Source organism: Ammodytes marinus (assembly GCF_949987685.1).
Source record: "Ammodytes marinus genome assembly, chromosome: 4".
In the NCBI taxonomy this organism is placed as follows: domain Eukaryota; kingdom Metazoa; phylum Chordata; class Actinopteri; order Uranoscopiformes; family Ammodytidae; genus Ammodytes; species Ammodytes marinus.
The window spans coordinates 35770102-35794572 of NC_137233.1; positions in this window are offsets into that span (position 1 = coordinate 35770102).

Consider the following 24471-nt stretch of genomic DNA (forward strand, 5'->3'; position numbering starts at 1 on the left):
ACTCAGTAACTACCTACAATTGTGAAGTGTTACCTTCCCTTGTTTTAGTTTAAAAAAAACACTAGATGGCATCATCACTTTAAGGCCTTGAAAGCACAAATTCAGTTATCTTAGTCCAAATGGATGATAACCTTTACTGCTGAGTTAACGTTTGTGGTCTTTATGGTTAGAATATCCGTCCATTAATTAGAAGGAAGCATATCTATATTTAATATTTAGCATATTTCCAGATTTGAGCTGAACCTGAACTACTGCTGTCATCAGTGGGCATAAGTCAGAATGTGGAATGTTGTATCATTCATCTTAGGCCCTACTTCAAGAAGGTTTTTTGTCCAAAACCAGCATGTTTGAGTATTTTCAACTGTATTGTGCGGATTAAAAAGTTTGAAACATTAAATAAAAAAAAAATGTAGATGAATGCATACCTTGTAGCAGCTAGGCTTCGGCTGAATTATTTGCTACTGAAGACAGACTTTCCTTAAAGGCCTACTTCACCGGTTTGAATATGAAGGTGTATTGAATTCTGAGATCCTATGTAGTATAAATGTGCAAATTTTTTTTAAATTGGTTCATCCTAGCCTGAGAAAAGGCAGAAAGAGTTTTTTTTTAACCCTATATTAATCTTACTGTGACATCACAGTAAGATAAATATAGGGTTAAAAAAAAAATTACTTTGTAAATATTACTGTGATGTCACAGTAGGAGAAATCACAGTAATATTTACAAAGTAAGTTTTTTTTTTTAACCCTATATTTATCTTACTGTGATGTCACAGTAAGATTAATATAGGGTTAAAAAAAACACTCTTTCTGCCTTTTCTCAGGCTAGGATGAACCAATTTCAATTTTTTTTGCACATTTATACTACATAGGATCTCAGAATTCAATACACCTTCATATTCAAACCGGTGAAGTAGGCCTTTAAGCTGTGTCTTTGATGTTCATGGTCAGTGTCATTTGATGATCTCATGCTTCATAGCGCCCATGGGAGCACCATTTGGCAAAGGCTGCTGGGAAAGAGACACATAGCACATTGTTTCACTGCCACCACAAAGCAACTCAAATGCTCCTGGCAAAGCATATACAGGAGAGGGCATCTGGTAATCGATTACGTCTCCCAACAGCTTTCTTGCTTGTCTCTCTGTGAAGGATCAAGGCATTATTCCTTAAATTATGCATGTGCAAAGGAAGGAAAGGAGGCTTTTAAAAAGTGTTACAAGGTATGAGTGAGGAGAAGCAGCAGTGCTTACAGCAGCACAGATGATGTATAACCCAAGGTGTGGTTTGGACACAATTCATCACACATCACTTCAAAGTGGTCATTGTGAGCATGGGGAGGCCTTTTGAAAACGAATAAAATGAATGTGTGGTTGTAGGAGTACAAACACAATAAAAAGCAAAGCATGTTTTTGAATCTCCTTTCTGACTATACACAACATGTGTCTCCCTCAGTCGACTGTGCAGGGATTGTCCTGAACTGTCTCTTCTGCCGGTTCTACGATATGATCATCATGCTGCCGGAATCCTGTGAAAGAGCAGCCGGTCACTGCTGCCCGAACTACAGACAAGTCATCACCACGCTGGAGTCCACGTCCAGCAATAGCAATGAGTCCTGTATGGACTGGGACTGTGGGCTCTTCAAACCCTGTCACGATGCTGGCGACTGCATCGAGTTGGGTATGGAGATTTCAGAATTATGTTATCGCTAGTATGAAACCCATGCTAATCACCTATCATGGTTGGATAATCAAAAGGTCTGACTGTGGGGGCTAAAACACTTAACACATGTAAGCTGTATTGTGCAACATTTGTGATATTAACCTGACAATAAAGTACATATGTTATGTATCTGTATATGCATGTGAGCTTGTGTTTATTTGTTTCCTGAATGTATGAAATAGACCCTGTATCAGTATTCAGCCAGAACCCCTTTTATTGCTGCTTTGAGAACTTTGATCCTAAATATATCTTCTTCTCTAACCTCTATTTTTGGGACAGGTTGAATTGAATTTGATTTTGAAGATACAGTGCATACGGAAAGTATTTACAGCGCTTAACTTTTTCCACATTTCGTTATGTTACAGCGTGGAATAACGCTGGATTAAATATTTATTTTCTTCAACATTTTAAACATAATACCCCATAATGACTACTTAAAAAAGTTTGTTTGAGATTTTTGCAAATGTATTAAAAATAAAAAACGAAAATATAATATGTACAGAGGTATTCAAAGTCTTTGCACAATACTATGTTGTGGCACCTTTGGCAGCAATTTCAGCCTCAAGTCTTTTGGAATATGAAGCCACACTCTTGGCACACCTACAGTATATCTGTCCAGTTTCGCCTATTGCTCTTTACAGAACCTCTGGAGCTCCATCAGGTTGGATGGAGAGCGTCAGTGCACAGACATTTTCAGAGCCCTCCAGAGATGTTCAATAGGATTCAAGTCTGGGCTCTGGCTAGGCCATTCACAGAGTTGTCCTGAAGCCACTCCTTCAATATCTTGGCTGTGTGCTTTGGGTCGTTGTCCTGTTGAAAGATGAATCTTCGCCCCAGTCTGAGGTCAAGAGCGCTCTGGAGCAAGTTTTCTTCCAGGATATCTCTGTACATTGCTGCATTCATCTTTCCCTCAATCCTGACCCAGTTCCTACCGCTGAAAAACATCCCCACAGCATGATGCTGCCACCACTATGCTTCACTGTAGGGATGGTATTGGCCAGGTGATGAGCAGTGTTGGGAACATTACTTTAAAAAAGTAATTAGTTATAGTTACTCACTACTTGCTCCAAAAAGTAACTGAGTTAGTAACTGAATTACTTTCTAATAGAAGTAACTAGTTACCAGGGAAAGTAACTATTTGCGTTACTGTAAAAAAAAAGTGCTATATGTCAAATAATTTGTATTTTTCTGAGCAGTTTTCACAATTCAGTTGAAATGAGTAAAACAGACAAGTAGCCTACTTGTAGGCTACATAACCTTAGATAATTATTGCACATAAACAGGCAGCAAGATAAGAGGTTTATCCTGCACTTCAAGTAGGCTATTTTGCTCTCAACAAAAGTAAGGGAGCAGCAGGTGTGTTGTAATACATTGGATTAATTCACACTTGACAGTTCCCCCTGACACCACTAGCAGAGTCATTGGTCATCTCTTGACTGTTAATAGTAGTTGATATTACTATAGTTATTATTTAGAATTTATATAGTGCTTTATTGGAGATCATTCAAAGACACTTTACATCAAACATATAGAAAATCATACTTATAGAAAAAGAAAACAAAATACAGACAAATTAAAGATAAGGTTTGGAGTGGAGTCCGGTGTAATTATGCTTTCTGAAAGAGGTGAGTTTTGAGTTGACTTTTGAATGAGTTTATCTAGTCTGAGATGCTGATGTTTGGAGGGAGGGAGGGAGTTCCAGAGGGTTGGGTGCAGTTACATAAAATGCTTAATGTCTGAGTTTAAAAATGCGTCATGTCACTTTAGACATATTTGTAACACTTTATTTTATTTTTTGATAATGCATATTTCAATAAATAAAAAGTTCCTGTACATCTATTGACAGTAACAATTATTTATATATATGTAAGGGTTCAAAAAAGTAAATTTGTTCAATATATATTTATGGGATTTAAAAAAAAAAAATTGTCCGATTTAATCGTTATCGTAATTTTTCTCAGAAAATAATCGGCATCAGCACCCAAAAATCCATATCGGTCGGGCCCTAGTATTTATCATTCAGATAAGACTTAGAAAGAAGCTATTTGGTCTGTAACGTTAAGCTATTTTCTAACCAACAAAATCCTTTGAATAACACATACATAACATTAGGCACGAAGTAGGCGAATAAAACATTTGTATTGAGTTACCTGATATAGAAGAGCAGGGGGGTGTCTGTGTCAGTCCCAGCTAACTGTTGTAATCCATACTCTGGCTGGAGACATAACTCCTGTACTATGAGCACTTAGTATTCCATTAAATGTAGGAGAGCAAAAGGGGAGCACTGTACAGTCAGATGAGAGACACATTTTTCCCAATATCTAGCACTATTTAAGGTTAATATTGCACACTTTTACTGCACTGTAGAACAGTAGACTACACTGAGATTAACACACATGAAGATATTGCACTTGAAATGTTGACATTATATTATTGCAATATTTAAGGTTAATATTGCACACTTGTATTGCACTGCACGGTTTTTGTTTTTAAGGTTAATATTGCACACTTATATTGTACTACGAGGTGTAGAGCACTGAACACTGAGATGAGAAGAAACAAACAAGGTTATTGCACTCAAATGTTCACATTACACTATATTATTGCACTGTATAAGGTTAATGTTGCACACTTATATTGTACTTTGAGGTCGACTACAGTCCATTTAGTCTGAGGTGTAGGGTGAAGTACTTCCCTCCCATCTTAATATCCTGTGCTACCAGTCTCACAGCAGCAGGAAAAAAGCTGTTGTGGTAGCGGGCCTTGTGGGTGGAGATGCTCTCTGGCCTGAGATGTCGCAGGTTATAGCCAGAGTTCTTCCATCTGAACAGAGCATGAGCTGGGTGATGTTTGTCCTTGAGGATGCTCTGTGCTTTCCCCCTGCAGCGCTGTGTGTACAGTGTGTCCATGGAGGGGAGGTTGGAGCCAGTAATTCTCTCTGCAGTCTTTATGACCCGTTGAAGCGATTTCCTCTCGGACAGTGTGGTGTTTCCGAACCACACCGTGATGCCATTGGAGAGGAGGCTTTCAACGAGTCCTCTGTAGGCCTGGGTGAGGGGCTGACCTTTAAGTCCAGTCTTCTTCAGCAGCCTGATGAAGTAGAGCCGCTGCTGAGCTTTCGTCACTGTTTTAGCAGTGTTTTGGGCCCAGCTCAGGTTATCCACGATGTGAAGACCAAGGAACTTATAGCTGTCAGCCCGCTCCACCGCCGTCCCCTTGATGGTGACAGGCTGCAGAAGGGGGGCTTTCCTCCTGAAGTCCACAATTAACTCCCTTCTTTTTTCTATATTTAGAACCAAGTCGTCCTCCCCATAGACAGAGACTCTGTGGACTAGCTGCCTGTAAGATGAGGCCAAGGATGGTCATGTCGTCTGCGTATTTAACGATGATGCTGTTATTGTCCTGGGGGAGACGCAGTCATGTGTATACAGTGTGAAGAGTTTTGGGCTGAGGCAGCAGCCCTAGTGGGGTTCCTGTGCTGACTGTGAGCTCAGCAGATACCTCTGTACCAATCCTCACCACCTGTGGTCTGTCTATAAGAAAGTCCAACACCCAGTTGCAGGTGGGTGTCGCTACTCCAAGACCTGCCATCTTCCCAATCCGCTTCATTGGCCGAATTGTATTAAAGGCAGAGCTGTAATCCAGGAAGAGGAGGCGTGCATATGTGTTATTAGTGTCCAGATCTTGTAGTGTGGAATGGAGTGCCAGGGCCACCGTGTCGTCCACTGATCTGTTGGTGCGGTAAGCAAACTGTAGGGGGTCTACAGTGTCTGGAATCACAGAGTTGCTGGAGTGTACGACCAGCTTCTCCAGACATGTCATGGCCACCGACGTGCCACTGGCCTGAAGTCATTCAGTGTGGTTGTACAGTATGTGGTTTCTTAGGGACTGGGACTATGGCTGATGATTTAAAGCTGCATGGGACGGTTTCCTGCCTGAGAGAGGTGTTGAAGATGTCTGTGTACACCTCTGCCAATTGTTCAGCACAGGCTTTAAGGACTCTGGGTGCCACCCATGGGCGTAAAATTGCGTATGGACGGTGTGGACGTGTCCATACCAATATTCAAATGTGCTGAAATTGTCCACACCAATATGAGAACGAGATGACAACGACGAGAAAGGGTTAATGCGTTGCCTCTATACAGTCCCGCCTTATGTATTTTGTGATTGGCTTTGCCTCCTGTTGGTTGTCGTGGGTTGTGTTTTGGTTAGCGGCGATTGGTTGCTTAATTTGAGAGCGGTAAAACAGCTTCTGCTGTAATTTCGGGACGGAATCAATCAGCTCAGCTGCTGCGCTATGAATGCGGCTGAAGGAAGAATGTCGGGGAAGAAAAGGAAAGGAGAAGACATTCGGAACTATTTTCACCAAACAACGGTAATTTAAGTTAGTAATCAAACATCTCATTGTAACACTGACAATGACATACTGTATGTAGGCCTAGTCTAATCAAGCGTCATTGGAAAATAAGATCTGACAGGACATGTCTGTCTGGACCACCGGCCATGCAAAGCGAAGTCTTTGCTTTTTATTTGTCCTGCAGGTTATCCGATGCCGAAAGGCTACATTATAATAAAAGAGAATAAAACACTGACGTTATCATGCCAGGGCAATAGGTGGCGGTAATGTGTCACATCACGTCAAACGCCATAGAAGAAGAGTGGTCAAATTAAACTAAAGAGGAAATGGCATTTGCATTTGCGCTGTGCAAATTGAGCACCACATATGCCTATTGATTCTGCTCTCCTATGTGCTGTAGTAAAGATAGGTCACCTTGGAAACAGGTGACCTATCTTTACTAGGCCGCGAGCATCTTGTCTTTTTTACTCGCGCAAATCACCATTCTCACCGGCTCTGTGTTGTTTCTCTCTCACCGGCTCGCCGAGGCTCGGGCACGCTCGCGCTTCAGCTGCGCTCCAACTCCTCGGTTCACTTGTAAACTGAAATTCCGAGTCGGGGACAGCCCTACTGTGAAACATAAGCAGCCAAGGATGTATGAATATAATAAGTTTTTTTTGTGCAAAACGATTGATAGCCGCTCAACTCTTGACTAAACTGTACATAGATACATGATAAAACTGGTTTGGTTAATAAACTAGTGAGCGGTTGGATGCTGGGTCTGGGGTGAGGGCGTTTCGCCAAATTGTGTCCCCACCAATATGAACATCAAAGTTACGCCACTGGTGCCACCCGATCAGGGCCTGCAGCCTTGTGGGGGTTCACCTTCTTCAGAGCCCGAAGGGCTTGTGTGTGTTACCTGTAGTGCGGTCTCTTCTGGGTTATGGGGGAACTTTGTAGGGGTATCGCTGTTCTGTCTGTCGAATCTGCCATAGAAGCTGTTCAGTGTGTCTGTAAGGGTGGAGTCACAAACTTCAACTCTGTTTGTGTTACTTTTGTAGTTGGAGATGGATTGTATTCCCTGCCACATACTCCTTGTGTTGTTGTCCATGTAGCAGCGTTCAGGTTTTTGGGAGTATGTTCTTTTGGCCGCTCTGATGGACTTTTGTAGCTCATACCGAGCATGCTTATACTCCACGGTGTCCCCACACCGGCTCCTGATCTTCATGCGTATATCTGCATTGAACCAGGGCTTTTGGGAAACACACGAATGGTTCGGGAGGGAACAGACAGAGGTGCACCAGTCTATATAGCTGCTTACAGTGTCTGTGTATTCATCAATGTTTGTTCCTTAAAAATATTCATGTCAGTGGCCTCTAAGCAGCCCTGCAGTTCAGCCAGTGCACTGTCAGTCCACATCGTAACACAGGGCTCCAGAGTGCGCCTAATTTGGGCGCCCGAAAATCTGGTGAGTGTGCCCAGATATTTTCACTGGTCGCACCAGTGCACCTGAAATTTTTCACGTCATTATGTAATATTGGGTGCTGTGCTGCACGATTCATCTAATCATGATGTGAGCTAGTGCAATTACATTCCGCACAAATGGCTGCGATTGCGATTTAATGTAAATGTGCGCGCGTGTGTCTAAACGTTCTAACCGCTCCTCTCGTCTTTTTGGTAGCGCCCCTCGGCTCCTCTGACAGTGCGTGTGTGTGTGTAGCTGCGTGCGCACGGCGTGCAAGACAGGTGCGGACTATGGTGCAGACAGCAGAGTAAACAAACAAACATGGACTCCGACGCGCATCATCAGCATCCACGCTGAACTGTGACGGAAATCAAAGCCAAAGTCTGCTATATGGGGATTTTTAAGATCCAGTGCGGTGACGTTGAACACATTGAACTGCTGTCTAAAACTTGGAAAGTTATAGTCGCTATATGTCGCGTGGCGACCGGTGGCAACTCGCCCAGTGAGTCTATCAATTCAGTGCGGAGAAAAGTTGGATGCATGAGAGTGAAGGGCCACGCAAGTTTCAGTAAATTGATAGATAGATAGATAGATAGATAGATAGATAGATAGATAGATAGATAGATAGATAGATAGATAGATAGATAGATAGATAGATAGATAGATAGATAGATACTTTATTGATCCCCCGGAGGAGAAATTCAGGTGTCCAGCAGCAGATAAAAACACATCCATCCATCATACAAGCATTAATAATTACAATTACATAGACCTAAACAATACTAAAATACTAAAAAAACTAAAATACTAAAAACTACCACCAATGGTACTAAAGTGCACATGCATTATTTTAGAGTCCTGTTGTATAGTCTGATGGCAGAAGGAACGAAAGATCTCTTAAAACGTTCCGTTCTGCAGCGCAGAGAGAGCAGCCTGTTGCTACGGTTGCTCCTCTGAGCAGCCATAGTGTCATGCAGTGGGTGTCTGGGGTTACTCAGGATGCCCTGCTTGAGAGCCCTCATCCTACTCTCCAGCACAGCCCCCACAGAGTCCACACTCCGCCCCAACACAGACACACATTTCTTAATCAGCTTGTCTAGCCTGTTACTGTGTCTTAAGGTCATGCCACCGCCCCAACATACAACCCCAAAGAACACAGCACTAGCCACTACAGACAGATAAAATATATGTAGCATCTGACTGCACACTTCAAAAGACCTCAACCTCCTCAAAAAGAAGAGACGGCTTTGTCCTTTCTTGTACGCAGCATTGGCGTGTGCTGACCAGTCCAGTTTGTGGTCCAGATGGACTCCCAGATATTTGTAGGACTGCACCACTTCAATCTCCTGACCGTTGATCTTGACTGGCTGATGGGATGGGCTCCTACGAAAGTCAATGATCATCTCCTTGGTCTTGGCTGCGTTGAGGATCAGACCATTCTTCTCGCTCCATTCGGAGAAAGCCATCACCAGGTCCCTATATTCTGTTTCATCCCCCCCCCCCTCACACATGCCACAACAGCAGTATCATCTGAGTACTTTTGTATGTGGCATGTAGCAGAATTGCTTGAAAAATCTGCAGTGTAGATTGTGAAGAGGAAGGGGGCCAGAACAGTACCTTGTGGTGCACCTGTATTGCTCACCAGAGTCCCCGACACACTCCTCCCCAGCCTGACCTATTGCAACCGTGCGTTGAGATAGTTATGGATCCAGTTAATGAACCCACCACACCGATCATCACCAGTTTTTTCCCTCAGTAGGAGTGGCTGAATGGTGTGAAAAGCACTGGTGAAGTCGAAGAACATCAACCTCACATACCCTCCAGGTCCATCCAGAAAGGACACAGACAGATGGAGCATGTAGAGGGCCGCATCATCTACTCCCAAGTCGTCCTGGTAGGCAAACTGCAAAGGGTCAAGAGCTTGCTTGACCTGTGGTTTGAGCAATCTGAGTATGAGCCGTTCAAAAGTCTTCATCATGACAGATGTTAGTGCCACTGGTCTGTAGTCCTTGCATCCTGCCGGCCTCACTACCTTGGGGACAGGTACAAGGCAGGAGGTTTTCCAGAGGGCAGGGACACATCCAGTCTGAAGACTTCTGTTAAAGATGGTATGTAACGGCTCAGCTAACTCCGATGCACATTCCCTCAGGAGCCATGGTGTTATTCCGTCAGGACCCGCAGACTTCCTCCCCTGGAGCTTCCTTAACTCTACCCGGACCTCCTCCACAGTGAAGGTGCACACGGCAGCGGGGGTGGTGCAGCCGCTGGGTGGAGCAGGACAGGGCACAGCAGCGGGGGTGGTGCAGCCACTGGATGGAGCAGGACAGGGCACAGCAGCAGAGGTGGTGCAGCTGCTGGATGGAGCAGGACAGGGCACAGCAGCAGAGGTGGTGCAGCTGCTGGATGGAGCAGGACAGGGCACAGCAGCAGAGGTGGTGCAGCCGCTGGATGGAGCAGGACAGGGCACAGTACTGGAGTGGGCAGGGGTTGAGTCAAACCTGTTGTAAAAGTGGTTAAATTCATCGGCATTCCCAGCCACCTCACATCCCTTCTCCTTGTAGCCAGTAATGGCTCTTATGCCCTTCCATACTTCTCTGGTGTTGTTATTCTGCAGTTTCCTCTCCAGAGTCACCTTGTACTCTCTCCTTGCCCGTCTCAATGATCTTTTCAAGTTATGTTGGACAGCCCTCGCCTTGTCCCGATCACCTGCCTTAAAAGCCTGTTTTTTCTAATTCAAAATGTGTTTACTGTTGCTTGTAATCCATGGTTTGTTATTCGGATAACAACGGACAGTTCTAGTTGGTACTGTGACATCAGTGCAGAAATGGATATAATCTGTAACACAGTCTACAGCCTTGTTGATGTCCTCACCTGGACCCAGCAGTATGTTCCAGTCAGTATGTCCAAAGCAGTCTCTCAGAGCATCACTGGCCTCTCCTGTCCAATGTCTGAATGATTTCTTGACTATGGGCATCCTGCTCACATTTGGCCTATATGTTGGCTGTAGATTTACCAGATTATGATCAGATTTTCCCAAGGGGGGCAGAGCCACTACACTGTAAGCATTCTTCACATTAACATAACAGAGATCTAGAATGTTGTTATGTCTTGTGGGACAGTTTACATATTGTGTGAAGCCCCCCAGATGCAGACTCGCATCAACATGATTGAAGTCCCCTGATATTACAATCAAAGCTTCAGGGTGTTGTGACTGGATTTCTGCGACTGCCTCCTGAATGACGTCACACGCAGCAGTTGGTTCCGCACGGGGAGGAATGTAAACAACAATGGCGACGATGTGAGAGAACTCCCGCGGAATATAGTAGGGTCTAATACCGACCACTAACAGCTCTATATCCTGACAGCAGCTCTTCTGTTTCACGGTTATGTGACCGGGATGACACCATTTATTGTTCACGAGTATGGCAAGTCCACCACCCTTCGCTTTACCGCATGCGTTTGTGTCTCTGTCCGCTCGTACAAGAGAGAAGCCAGTGATGCTAACAGCTGTATCAGGAATATTGTCATTCAGCCATGTTTCAGACAGGAGATACAGGCTACATTCCCGGTAAGATCGATCACACTTTACCAAAGCCTCAAGTTCCTCTGACTTGTTTTGAAGCAAGTTGACGTTCCCCATTATTATCGATGGCACAAATGGTTTGAACCGGTACTTCCTTGCCTTTAGTTTAGCTCCAGCCCGACATCCTCTGAAAGGCTTCTTGATCTCCAGAGGAATCGGATGCTTGGTCCTGCTTAGGGATCGCCGTAACTTAAGCAGCTCATCTCTCGAGTATTTAAACATACACATCTTATCCAGCAAACACGTAGCTACTAGGACTTGCCACCGTGGTTGGCGCATGCGCAACTCTATCGTCTCTGAAGGAATGCCTTTATTTTCATGGGGATTTTTTTTATTTTATTTTTTTATTAAGTGTTTTATTACTTTGCAAACAGTGTAATCAATAAATGAAAACCGTTTTTTTTTTTTTTTTTTTTTTTACTTTGGAAAATTATTATTTCCAGGAGTGGTGGGCGATGTGATTAACTGTAGGCTACTAAAGCAGATAACAACACATTATTGTGTTTGGTTACAATATTTATTAATTAAAATATTTAACTGCACGCTCCACCTTCAGTTTCACTTTTGTTTTCATCTACGTCTCAAACAGCTGGTCCGATCAGCTGTTCGGCTCCCGAGCCCAACAGCGGGAGTCAGTCTAATGACAGATCACTAGGCAGTTATGATCCCTTCAGTCAAAAAGCAAAATCATGAAATGACTGCCTCTCTCTGTCTGTCTGCTTGTCACCCCAACAGCATGTAGGCTATGGGCATCTTGTCGCTTAGCGGGGAACGCAACATGGCTGTCGCTCGGAAAATTTTCAAGAGGATCTCATGGGATCTCGGGGCCGTGGACCAATAAGAAATGGGGGGTGGGGTTATCATAGACTACTGCACGGTGGAAATTTCTGGTTACTAATGTGGGGGGGAAGCATCGGAAGCATGGACATATAAAGAAAATATGGGGATGTGGCTGTGCCGACTATTACGTAATAGCCGGCGAGAATTCTGACTGGAGTATATTGGGGGGAGGGGAGGGGGTTTCAGAAAGGGGGACAGTGAGAAAAGGAGAGATTGTTATTTTTTTATATATTTTGGCAGTCTATAGGCACACCGTGGCCTCATGGATATGTTAGAACACATTTAAAAATTGCATTTAGCATAATATGTGACCTTTAAAGGCCTACTTCACCGGTTGGAATATGAAGGTGTATTGAACTCGGAGATCCTATGAAGTATAAATGTGCAAAAAAAATGAAATCGGATCATCCTAGCCTGAGAAAAGGCAGAAAAAGTGTTTTATGGTCTCACTGTCTAACCCAGTGGTTCTCAATTATTTTCTGTCATGCCCCCCCTAGGGGACAGAAATTGTTTTGCGACCCCCCTAAATTTAAATACTATTGAGAACCTGCTAATATTTATTTATTTATCTGTACAAAACCACTGTATGAGTTTCTGGCATGAGCATTCTGCATACAATCACCTTATTATCAAATTAGATAACAAAAATTAGCTGAGATAACTTCTGCAGCAAAAAAATAGTTCAGTTTATTAGCTCAATTGTAACAAGTCTCAGCCTGTGTGAATCTCAGGACAGAGAAACAAGAGCAAATGATTTACTGAGGTTTGCATTTCATTCAAAACATTTTTAAACTGTAAACATAGTTAAGGAGGTGTTTTTTTTATTATTATAGGCCAATATGCCTTCTGTGATGTGATAACCAATAATTCATTAATGTTATTATTAGTCTACTTGCTTGATTTATTTTTAAATAGCCTACAGAGACACTTGGAGACACATGTGGACATTTATTTACTTCAAATCGCTGCCTTTCGCGCGGATATGACCATACACAAGCACACATCGCGCTTGCTAGCACTTTTTTTGGTCAGTTGGAAATCAAGGCAGCCCGCGCCCCCCCTGACAACTCAAGGCGCCCCCCACCATTTGAGAAGCACTGGTCTAACCCTACATTTCTCTTTCTGTGACATCACAGAAAGAGAAATGTAGGGTTAGACAGTTAGACAGGCAGTTAGACAGACACGTTTCACAGAAACGTAGCACAGAGCAGTCCTGGTTGTACCTCTGCGTAGCCTTCCTACTGAGAAGATCGTCCATTATATTTCCCAGCAACTGGACGTTGGTGAGAAGTATAGCCGGGAGCCTACCCTTGCTAACGAGGTATCGGAGTCTCCGCTCTGCTCCGCCCCGTCTGCCTCGCCTCCGTGTCGGTCTCCGGGTGCCAGGCAGTTGCAGGAGTCAAGCAGTTTGACGTTAAAGTGTCCTTTGTGAGTCATCTCACCAAGCTGTATCAGTGTCGCCCGTTCATACTTGACACTAGCCTTAGCGTATCGCACATTAAACGAAAGAAAAGAAAACAATAACACGAAAACTACGAAAAACTTGACTCGGAGAGCTACGCTATGTCGCACACAGGGGAGCGCCATCTTGCATATCTTGGACCCCCCCTAGGTTGGGCAGGATCTAGGCTGGCTACCATTTTCACCCAATTGCACATTGGAGGCACTAGCAGAAAACACTGGGTGTGTGAGTGACATTAAACAAAAGTCAATAATTTGGGGCAGGGCTATCGTCAGAGAGGGGCCCCCTAATTATATTCCGCTTAGGGCCCCATGAAGACTTGGGCCGGCTCTGGGCGCATACACATTCACCCATCTGTCGCTCTGCGCGTGCACCAGCAGTGAGAAGGGTGCCGGTTTGTAGCATTCTCTCTTCCGATTGGATATCAGTTTTTGGATCCCTGATTACATGCAGAGCGGATAACTGAGAGATCGGCTTTATGAAACGCGCACACTATGTAAGTGATCACTGTATGAATAAAGAGTGATTTAACACTAATATTAACATAAATAAATCACTTACTTCACCTTTAACATGCTCTATAAAATGAAATGCCCCCTCACTTCAATTTAAACTAGCAAGGCATTGTGGGAAAATGGGCCGTCTTTTCCATTTTTACATCAGTAAATCTGTGTTCCATCTCTGGGTCTACTTCTGAAAGCTGTGGGCTGGCACTTAACATAATTACTTACACCTGGTTTGACAAAGCGGCCCCTTTTCATACTGGATTGGCGTTTGTGCAACTGACTAATCCAAAGTGCCCAGACTAGACTTTGTCAAGGCTGGCTTTATCAATCATTCTGGATATCTGAATGGTAGTTTACACCGTAAGTGAGGGGGCTGTTACATTTCATAGAGCAGCTGTATTCTCTGCCAGCTGATCTTGATGCCTTTGTATATTGTTTAATGATAAAATAGTTTACAGTGAGCATAGTTTACAGTGAGCAGTCTACAGGTGCACCTAGAAAAATAGAATGACATGGAAAGTTCATTCATAAAGTGAAACTTTCATAGATTCAATAAACAAAGTGCAAATTACAGAAAAAAATTAACTTTTCATTGATATACATTTTTTCTTAGATGCACTTGTATATGGTTTTAAGTACAAAGTGAGAAACTTTATTTAAACCACATTTGCAACTTCATCTGCCATCGATAATCAATTGTATAAATATAGCCTGCAATATGAACAGACTAATCACTATCACATAGATTATTATAATTTATATTATTGTATCTTAATCTAATTATAATTAATTTAATTATAAATGGTTCAGGTTAAATAAATCAAAAATAACTATTTAACTAAATGGCAATGTAGTCCTTTATGTGGAACTTTAAAACAGGCTAATGAAAATTAAGCAGTACACAGAAGATTATGGAATAACTGTTAAACAAGTACATTTCCGATCAGAATGACAGCTGACTGAACAAATCAGGCAACAGAATAAGTTTATCCATGGTCTAGTGAGAAAGTTAGATCAGACAACATAAGCTGTATAAAGTTTAAGCATGAGAGTTTATTCAAATCAATAGTTTCTCGCGAGGATGTATTCGTTGTGTACAGCCAGAGTTTACAATACGAAAAGTTACTCATCGGGTGAAAACACAAGTTAGACCCCGTTTCCACTTGTCTTTAACTTCTGACTTTGGTAATCCGATCAAAGGTGGCCAGCTCTCAGTCCGTGTGTTCCCACTTGTATTTTCAAATGTGACTTATTTGTCTACCCGCGCTGTATTTAAATCAACACGTACATAATTTCCGTTTGCATTGGTGTTTTTAACCGGTGGGTTCAAACAAGTAAACATACAGGGCTGTACAGTGCCACAGTTTTAATCGCATTTGCTATTAAAATACATTACATGCGAAGATAATTACCAGTCTAGGTTGACGAGATAGGCTACTGTCTCATTTAGACAAGGAGGAGCGATGCACAACACTGCTTAGAGGGCTCTACATTAACACTCGCCAAATGCGTGAAATATCATAGATAGTATATAAAAGTAAAAACTCTTAGGCGAGTATGTTATCACGCCACTTTGGCTGGTGAAAGATGTGTGCTCGCTGTGTGGCTACTCTAACGTCTGCCTCTGATAAACTCTAGTCACCGCCACCAGTCCATGGCTTTCTATATTAATGCAGTTAAGTTATTCCTTGTGCAAATAGAACATTTCCTGTACACCTTCACATTAAAAGCCTGTTACTAGCCAAGCGTGAGTTGACCTTTATTTTGAAGCAGATAAGAACAGGAAGTTAGCGCTCCACATGCCTGCAGCTTGCAGGGCGCCAGAAAAAAAAATCAGCGACTTGTTTTACACACTAAAACCTTTAGTTGCAGCCGCCAGTGATGCATTTTCTACGTATTTCCGCTCAGGCAGTTGAGTAGGAGGTCCCTAATGTGGACAAGAGTCACATTGCTGTTTCCACTATTATTTGAATGCGGACACACGCGACACAAGCGACGTAAACCACCTCCGAATGTGGTTTTTGTGATCCGATCTCAAAACGTCTTCAATGCGTCTTGAGAGTGTTTCCACCTGTAGTTAGAGCTAACCACATGTGATCCGATGACAAAAACCACATGTTAAAGACAAATGGAAACGGGGTCTTATTTAAACCATTTAGACAAAGCATCAACCACATGACACCATCTTTGTCATGTGATTGGATTACACTTAAACAATAGACAGGAGTCCTAAATAACACCGCAGGGTGTGTCTGAGGATGGGGGAACAGTCTGAAGACAATAGGCTGGGTGTACGTGTGGAATACACATAGTACGTGAAGAGGGGGAATTTGGAGATTTCTAAATGCAGACACTGTTAAAACAGCAACAGTTTACAATGTTTCCTATTGCAGATATAAGCATTCTATCATTTGAGATCATATGCAATATTTGCCATTACAATGGTAACTTGTGTCCCCCTGCTTTTGTGTAACCGAGTCATAGCTCGGCAGTGGCGAAGTGGGTAGGGAGATCACCTCTGGAGTGCAGGGTCGGAGGTTCGATCCCCCGTCTCCCTGCCACATGTCGAAGTGTCCCTGAGCAAGACACTGAACCCCAAATTGCTCCCGATGGTTCAGAGAGCGCCTTGCATGGCAGCTACTGCCATCGGTGTATGAGTGTGTGTATGAATGGGTGAATGTGGTAAGATATGTAAAGCGCTTTGGGGCTGAGAAAATTGGCTAGAAGGCGCTATATAAGTCAAGTCCATTTACCATAGCTACAGCAAGCCAGGATAACCAAAATATCCTAGCTTAATCCCAGATCTTGGTTTTGTGCAATAGGCCCCATGCAAGGGGAGCGTGTTAATTTTGAGAAGGTTAATGCCGTTCTTAGTTTCCTTTGGTCATAATACACTTGACATGAGGAAAGTTGTGCCGCTCATTATTCTTCTTTCACTCATAATTCCCCCCATTCAGTTGTGAGTTCATGATGATAATTGTGTCAACTATTTGCTGTGTTAGTTTATACTGTGTACAAGTGGGATGTATGATTTTGCTGTCCAGTTTTGTAGTTTATTGTCGAGTAACCTTCCGATGATTGAGCTAAATATAGCCCCCTGTGATGCTAATTTGCAGGAGCCATTGCCTTTATATATAGCGCCGCACGGCTTTGTGGAAACCTCCGTCAATATTAGTATTATAATGCATAACACAGATTGAAAGTGTATTTAGGCTTGTTGTTATATTATGTAGGCTGTATACGTTTGAGATATGTGTTAATGATGTAACCAATAGGCTATGGTAATTGTATGCCTATTGCTTATTTGGGTTTTGCGTCATAATACACTTGCCATGAGGAAAGTTGTGTCCACTCATTATAAATCTTTTACTCATGATCCCCCATTCAGAGGTAAAACATTTTCGTTGTTAAAAAAAATTCACAATCAACACTTAGTGTACAAAGGGTTTATATGTAGGCTACGCATATTTATTTATTTATTTATTATTATTATTCCGGACAATTACACACAATACACAATTTTCTCTTTGCATATGCATACATATTACTTTGTGTTATCGTCCAAAGGGTGGCAGGAGAAGCCAAAGGCTTATCAGGTCCCGCCCCCACTGCCATAAGATTCAGATACACAGATACACAGCTACTGAGCTATTTAATGAGATATTGCCTCAATTGCATATTTTATAAAAAATGTTAGACAAAGTGTAATATAAAAAGTATTTCTCTTAATATGAAGATTAATCCGGTAAAAAAGGATATCTATAAAGGGAAAAAAAAGTCCCATTCACCACGTAGTGTGATACTAGTGTAACCTGTTGTGGTCCTTTTCAGGACTTTTTGGGGTGCCCTTAGCTCAGTTGGTAGGGCGTCCCCCCCATGGGCCTAGGACCCGGGTTCTATTCCAGCCCGTGGTCGCTCTCTGCATGTCACTCCCCTCTCTGCCCCATTTCAACTCTGTTTCTACACTATCAATAAATAATAAAAATATCTTAAAAAATGTTCAGGATTTTCGCCTCAAATAGAGATTTTGTCACATCCCACGTTGTTCACTGGGGTCATTAGTCTATAATAGTGTAGCCGAGCTAAATTTTATTTTATTCTTATTTTATTTTTTGGTCTTTATCAACACCTTTTTCCATTGTGAACTCCCCAAAATAGTTTCCTAGTGTAAATAGATCCCACATTGTTATTTTCCATAGCATACCCTTTTGTTTCCCTGGGGAGTAATTTTGGCGTTGCACCTGTGTGTCCAGCTTCAGTGAGCACTGATGCTCGGAGCTGGTAAGTTATGTTAATATCTCTCTCCCTATGATTTTTTTTATAAACTTTTTATTTGTCACTCCTAAATGATTATAATGTAATTCACACTGCTTTATGACGTGCTTTTAGGCACACGGGAGAAATTCACGCTGTACAGATAACTTTGGGCTGGTTAAACTGTTGTAAAAGCTGACTTTTATCTGTGTTTTAATGTTTTATGAATTAGTTTTAAGCTAGCGGCAGTTACTACGGGGTTTCCCGGCCGCGTGAGTTTTAGCAGGGGAAAAAAGATCGCTGCTTGTCTGTGTTGACTTTTTGAATGCAGCTGTGTGATTTATATGTGTAGTTAAGAATTTGTTTCCTTTATTTTGAGAGTGAGAGTGGAGAGAGATTTTGTGGACTGTGTGACGCCCGTGTTTTTCTGTCTCCTCTAAAAGGTGCGTGATATGTGTTTTTGACATTTCTTATAGTGTAAAACGGAAAATGAGTTGATGAGTGTGAGAGGGAAAAGACAATTGATGCAGTGTAAAAAACCTTTTTATTATATTTTTATTACTGTGTTTTTATTTTTATTTATCTTCCACATGTATTCATAACACTAAAATAATTTATGAAGTTTGAGTGAGCACTGATGCTCGGAGCTGAGTGGAGAGAGATTTTGTGGACTGTGTGACGCCTGTGTTTTTCTGTCTCCTCTAAAAGGAATAAACCCACTCCTAACTCGACTCCAGTGTGTGCCTCACTCAATGACAATAGACACAACGCAGAACCCGATCTGTTACAAATGGTGCCGTGACCCGGATTCTTCAGATCAGCCGCTGCAGATCGCCGAGGTTACGCTGTGAGCAAGTAAGCGTATCGTACAGCAAGCAGGTAGGATCCGTTGATCGTTGAGACCTTTGATAAAAAGTGTTTTTCTTTTTTATTGTGGCTGTGTTTTTCCACAGTTCATCATTACGTCTCCACACATACAGTGTCTATGTACACGTGTCTCGTGTCAGTTAAATTTATTTTTAACGTGATATTTCCACTGTTGTATTCCATCATATTGTCTGTATTTGAAATATAATGGATTTTACACCATTTGGGCAGGATAGAGGGTGGATGCAAGCAGGGAATGTAGAGCAAGCTAGGAAGCCAGGCATTAGCAGCCCTAAGAGTACAGATAATGATACGCCTGTAGAAAGGCAGATGTTTACCACTCCCACTGCTAATAATGACACTCTGGCTCAACTGCGTGACCTTTTAGGGGAGCTAGGAACCCACATTGGTGACACTGTTGTGAGTCGCTTATTAGCCAACCAAACACCTACCCCCACACCCAGTTGCCCACCTCCCTTGACTCCCCCTCCACTCGAACCCATGCCCTCCCCAGTAGATATGTCTCGACTAAACATTATGGTAAAGGCAGCTGTCAAGGAACTAGTGATGTATAGAGGAGATGGCTCGGACAAATACACAGTACAAGAGTGGATAGATGTGATGGACACTTACCTGCCTAAAAAGAACTGTCCAACTTCAGAGCAGGCCGATGAAATCCTCAGTCATCTTTTGGGACGGGCTAAGAGCATTGTTAAAGTGGGGCTGAAGAGTAGTGCTGATATCAACACACACCCTGAAGTGGTATACGAAATACTCAGAAGATACTTCAGTGACTCTCCCATGTCCAGCTTACCGATGGCTGATTTCTATTCTACACAGCCTGATGCAAATGAGAACCCAGTGGATTACTGGGTCCGGCTCAATACAGCAGCCGAGCACGCTGACCGGCATCTGCGGAAAAGTGGAGAAAAGATGGAGAACATGTCAGCACAAATTGCTATGATGTTCATCAGGAACTGCCCCAACCCTGAACTATCCAGTGTGTTCCGGTGTAAACCTATCAGCAAATGGTCAGCCGTGGAAGTGCAAGAGGCTATAGACGAGCATCAGAGGGAGCATCAGGCCAGGAAGAGGCCCTTTAAAGCGGAGAAGTACAAGATGGTTACAGCAGCTGCCACTACCCGTCAACCTGAAGTTGAAGAGCTGACCGCAATGAGAGCTGGGGCCTATCCGAAAAGTCCAATCTCCTAACCTATAAACCTCCTTTCCTATGCCTTAACCCCTAAACGTCATCGGGGTTAAGGAGAGATGAAAGGTGCTTCCTATCGAACATAGGAAAGGACAGCGCTGTTTCAAATGAATTCGACTCCACTTTTCCTAACCGACGTCATTGCGCGACGACGAGTATTGCTGACGTGAGTCACTAGCGTGAAACTACACTATAGCCTATTCTCCGAAAATTGACCACAACAAGCGCTCGTTTGATCCATGCGTTCTTTTCATATTGATTTTAATCAGGTTGTCGCCAACAGAGTGAGAATCACTCCCATATATCCCAATTCACATGTGGAATAAAAAGAGGCTACACTTGTGTTGATGTTGAAATGAACTGCCCCCTAACTTCATTAGGCTAAATGTGAAGTTGGTATTTTATTTTCTTATGGTGTAAATTATGTGCTACGAAAATAACTATTATGATGTTGGTATTTTATGAGTTCTTTATTATCTTTAGCCTGTGTGTGTGTGTGTGTGTGTGGGGGGGGGGGGGGGGGTATTTTGTTTTAGCCGAGTTAAATCTTCCTCTCTTCTCCTCTCCTCTCTTCTGTTTTACCTCTCGTTCGTATTCGTGTAGAGTCGGTAAACTCCGGCGGTGGCCTGTTGCTTTAAATCTTGCCGCCGTAAAGGATTATGGGATACCACTATCTCCTTTCCTTTAGCATAGGTTGGTCAGGAGTAACCTATGCTAAAGGAGGGTTAAAGGATGAATCGAGGCTCCTTTCCTATGCCTTTCCTAAGCATTTGGAGAATTCGGATCACCTATCCGCCGAGTACTTCCGGTTCATCTCGATAGGAAAGGAAATTTCCTATGCAAAAAAAAGTTTTCGGATAGGCCACTGGAGTTCAAGAACCTCCTAATCAGCCAAAGGTGAGTGCAGTCACCTCTTCAGAAACAGGGGCCTTAGAACGAGTGCTTAGCATGCTGGAAGGCGTTCTGGCCAGAGCAGCTTCACCGGTCCAACAGCCAGGGGCGGGCCGTCCATTGAGGCAAACCAGGCAATTGCCTGGAGCCCCGACCCCTTTGGGGCCCCCAAAATGCCCTCTTTATATTTTGCCCCATATCTACTGTTTTTTATAAAAAATCTCTTCACAATAGTATCATCGGGATGTCTAATTACTCGCGTTTTGACGGCCTTTCTGCCAACCGTGCACCCCCCTTCAGTCTGCACTACATGGACTATTCCATTACACATTACGCTCATGACGCTGCACGTTCACTCGTAAATCCAAAAAAGTAAATAGCAGGAGAAGAGAGAGACGAGATAAACTTAACCTACCTATACCAAAATGAAGCGAACATACGAGAGCGGGTCACAAAACATACAGAAGAAGGACCAAAGTCAGGACTTAATATCAAAGCTGCCGAAGCTATTAAGCTTTTTTACAGCACCCAGCGCGGTGGCAGCGGGACCTTAGACGGAAGAACAGCTGTCTACATCATTAACCGGTAAAGTTCCAGCTCCTACTGTCAATCCAACAGTGGCTCTGGCTCAGCCAGCAGCTATGCCAGGGGTGGCCAACCCGCGGCTCGCGAGCCGCATGCGGCTCTTTGCCCAGCTTCGTACGGCTCTTCAGTTCATATCAAATTATGTGATTATTATTTTTTTTTTATACTTTTTTTTTGGTGTGGGCCTATGTGTGTGCATGTTCGCAAACGTTTCATGCGGCTCTTACGTTCGTTTTACATGTTCTCTATTATTTAATTTTTTATTTTATTAATGTGTAATAAGTGTATGCCTGTTCGCAAATGTTTAATTGAGGACGCAACATAACGTTCACAAACGTTTGGTGCGGACGCAACATAAAACTGCCCGCTCAGCTTGGAGGGAGGTTTTCCGTGAGTAAACTATTTGTGTCAAGTTCGCTCCGAAACAGAGTGGGAGAGTTCATATTTTTTGTTGAACGTTATGGCAGGCCATTCTGCCTTATATGCCAGGTGTCATTTGCGCATTTCAAGGCTTCAAATCTTCGGCGCCACTTCAGCTCTCTCCATGCTAAAAGTAAGTCCCACAAAGCAACATGCATAGTAAGAGAAAAACGCTATTTTAAATTGTTATATTTTTGTTTGTGGACTTGGTTGAACTGAGAGTTTGTGTGTGAGGCAGTGCACACAATGTTCATTGTTGAAAATGACTGCCCTGTCGTCTTTAGTACTGTAGGAGTCCAGTCCTGTCATTATCACAGGGGCGGCCTTAACGATCTGGGGGCCCGTTTCAAGTCCTAGTGTGGGGCCCCCTGTTTTTTTTTTTTTTTTAATAATAAATAATGCTTGTGCATGCATGTGCAAGCTCCCCACGGAAATACCCCCCCCCCCCCCCCCCCCCCCCCCCTGAAATCTTACTGGCCACTAGGGCTGTGTCAAAAAATCGAAATATCGATATATCGCGATACTTAGTTTCCCGATATCAGTATCGATTTTTATATCAAAATATCGATTTTTTTTTATTAATTTTTTTATGATTTTTTTTTTTTTTTTTTTTATAATTTTTTTTTTTTTCAAGGCTTTATTGACAGTGCAGATATACATATATGAAATGGGGCAGATAGGGAATGAAACAACCATGGGTCAGATTCAAACCCATGTCTGCTGTCAGGAACTGAGCCTCTAGGATACTGACTATTGAAGTTAGATCAGTTTTGTTTATAAAAATTCTTAATTAAGATTCACTGTGTCACAAAAGCACACTGATGTGTTTTCATTTTCATTGTGTCCTGTACAGTTAGTACAAGAGTGAATTGGATTTGTTATTTTGATGTTATGGCAGCTGCAGCAGTGTTTGATAATTTGCCATAACCAAAAAAAAGGAAGAAAAATAGTAAAGGAAGTTGTGAATGAAATAGTTTTGACTTAATTTGTCTGTGCAATTATCAATATATTGTGCTGTTATGTTTGACAAGGCAACTTGTTTATGGAATATCGCAATATATCGTGATATATCAAGATACGCAATATATCGTGATATATCGTGATATATTGTATCGTGACCAGTATATCGTGATACGTATCGTATCGCGAAGTCCTTGACGATACCCAGCCCTACTGGCCACCCCAGTGCCCCCCCCCCCCCCCAGTACAAATGTTATTTTTTATTTTCATTTTATTTTTTTAATTAAATTTTTTTCCTGATATGTATCCTAGTTCAGAGATGATATGTATTTTTTTCTTTCTTAACTTTTTTTAATAGGTAGTTGCCAAGTTCATCACACAAACACTCCAATCCACTGATATGAGATCAGTTTGCAATTTTCAATTACTAAATTAATGGTAGGACTGTGGCCACTAGAACTGGTCTCTGGTCAGCAAAGGTCTTGAAAACAGCATAAGTGTGCTTGTGACATGTGTGCCACCCATGCATGTGTATAGGCACGTGTCCCAGCAGATTTTTGAAATCTGAATAAAAAAATTAAAGTTTGTAGTTAGCGAGTGTAACATGTTCTTAGCAAGGGCAGACTTTCATAAATAAAGGTTTATTTTTTTAGCAAGATATTTGGTCAAAAGCTAGTGGTCATCCGTCCCTCTGTGCAGTTGTTAGGCATCTGGCTGCTAGCAAGTTATGTTGTCTTGCTAATTTTACTATTCATCTGAGCTGAAATAAATATTGACTTTTTCCTTTATTATCTTCGCCAGAATGCACCAGAATGCTTAGATTACATGTTAAAAACACAAAAAAATCTTCTGGGGGGGATGCCCCCAGACCCCTCTTCAGGGGTTTAGTTTTCTGACAAACATTACAATGGATACTAACATAATTTGGGCATTTGGGATTATAAATCATCTTTGAATTGGTTGTACAGCATATCACATGCTATTCATTCAGGGGTGCGATGGCCACCCCACTCTAACTCTGTGGCCCACCTTGGCCACCCCCAGTCAAAATTTCCTGGAATCGCCACCGTGTGTACCCGTGTGTACGATGTGGCTCTTTGCAGTAACACAGTAAAAAATGTGGCTCTTTGTCTCTGACTGGTTGGCCACCCCTGAGCTATGCTAATGACGTGAATGTGTGTCAACAAACTGATGGAGATAATTAATGGTGCAACGGATCACGGTTGATCCGTGGTCCATTCGGACCAACCCTCACGGTTTGGGACCTACGTGAACCGCGGATTGGATGCATATATGCTAAAAAGAAAAGACACCTGTGTGTTCACGTGATCGGCGATCGTGTATTACAGAACAGTTAGTGGCGATCGGGGCCAG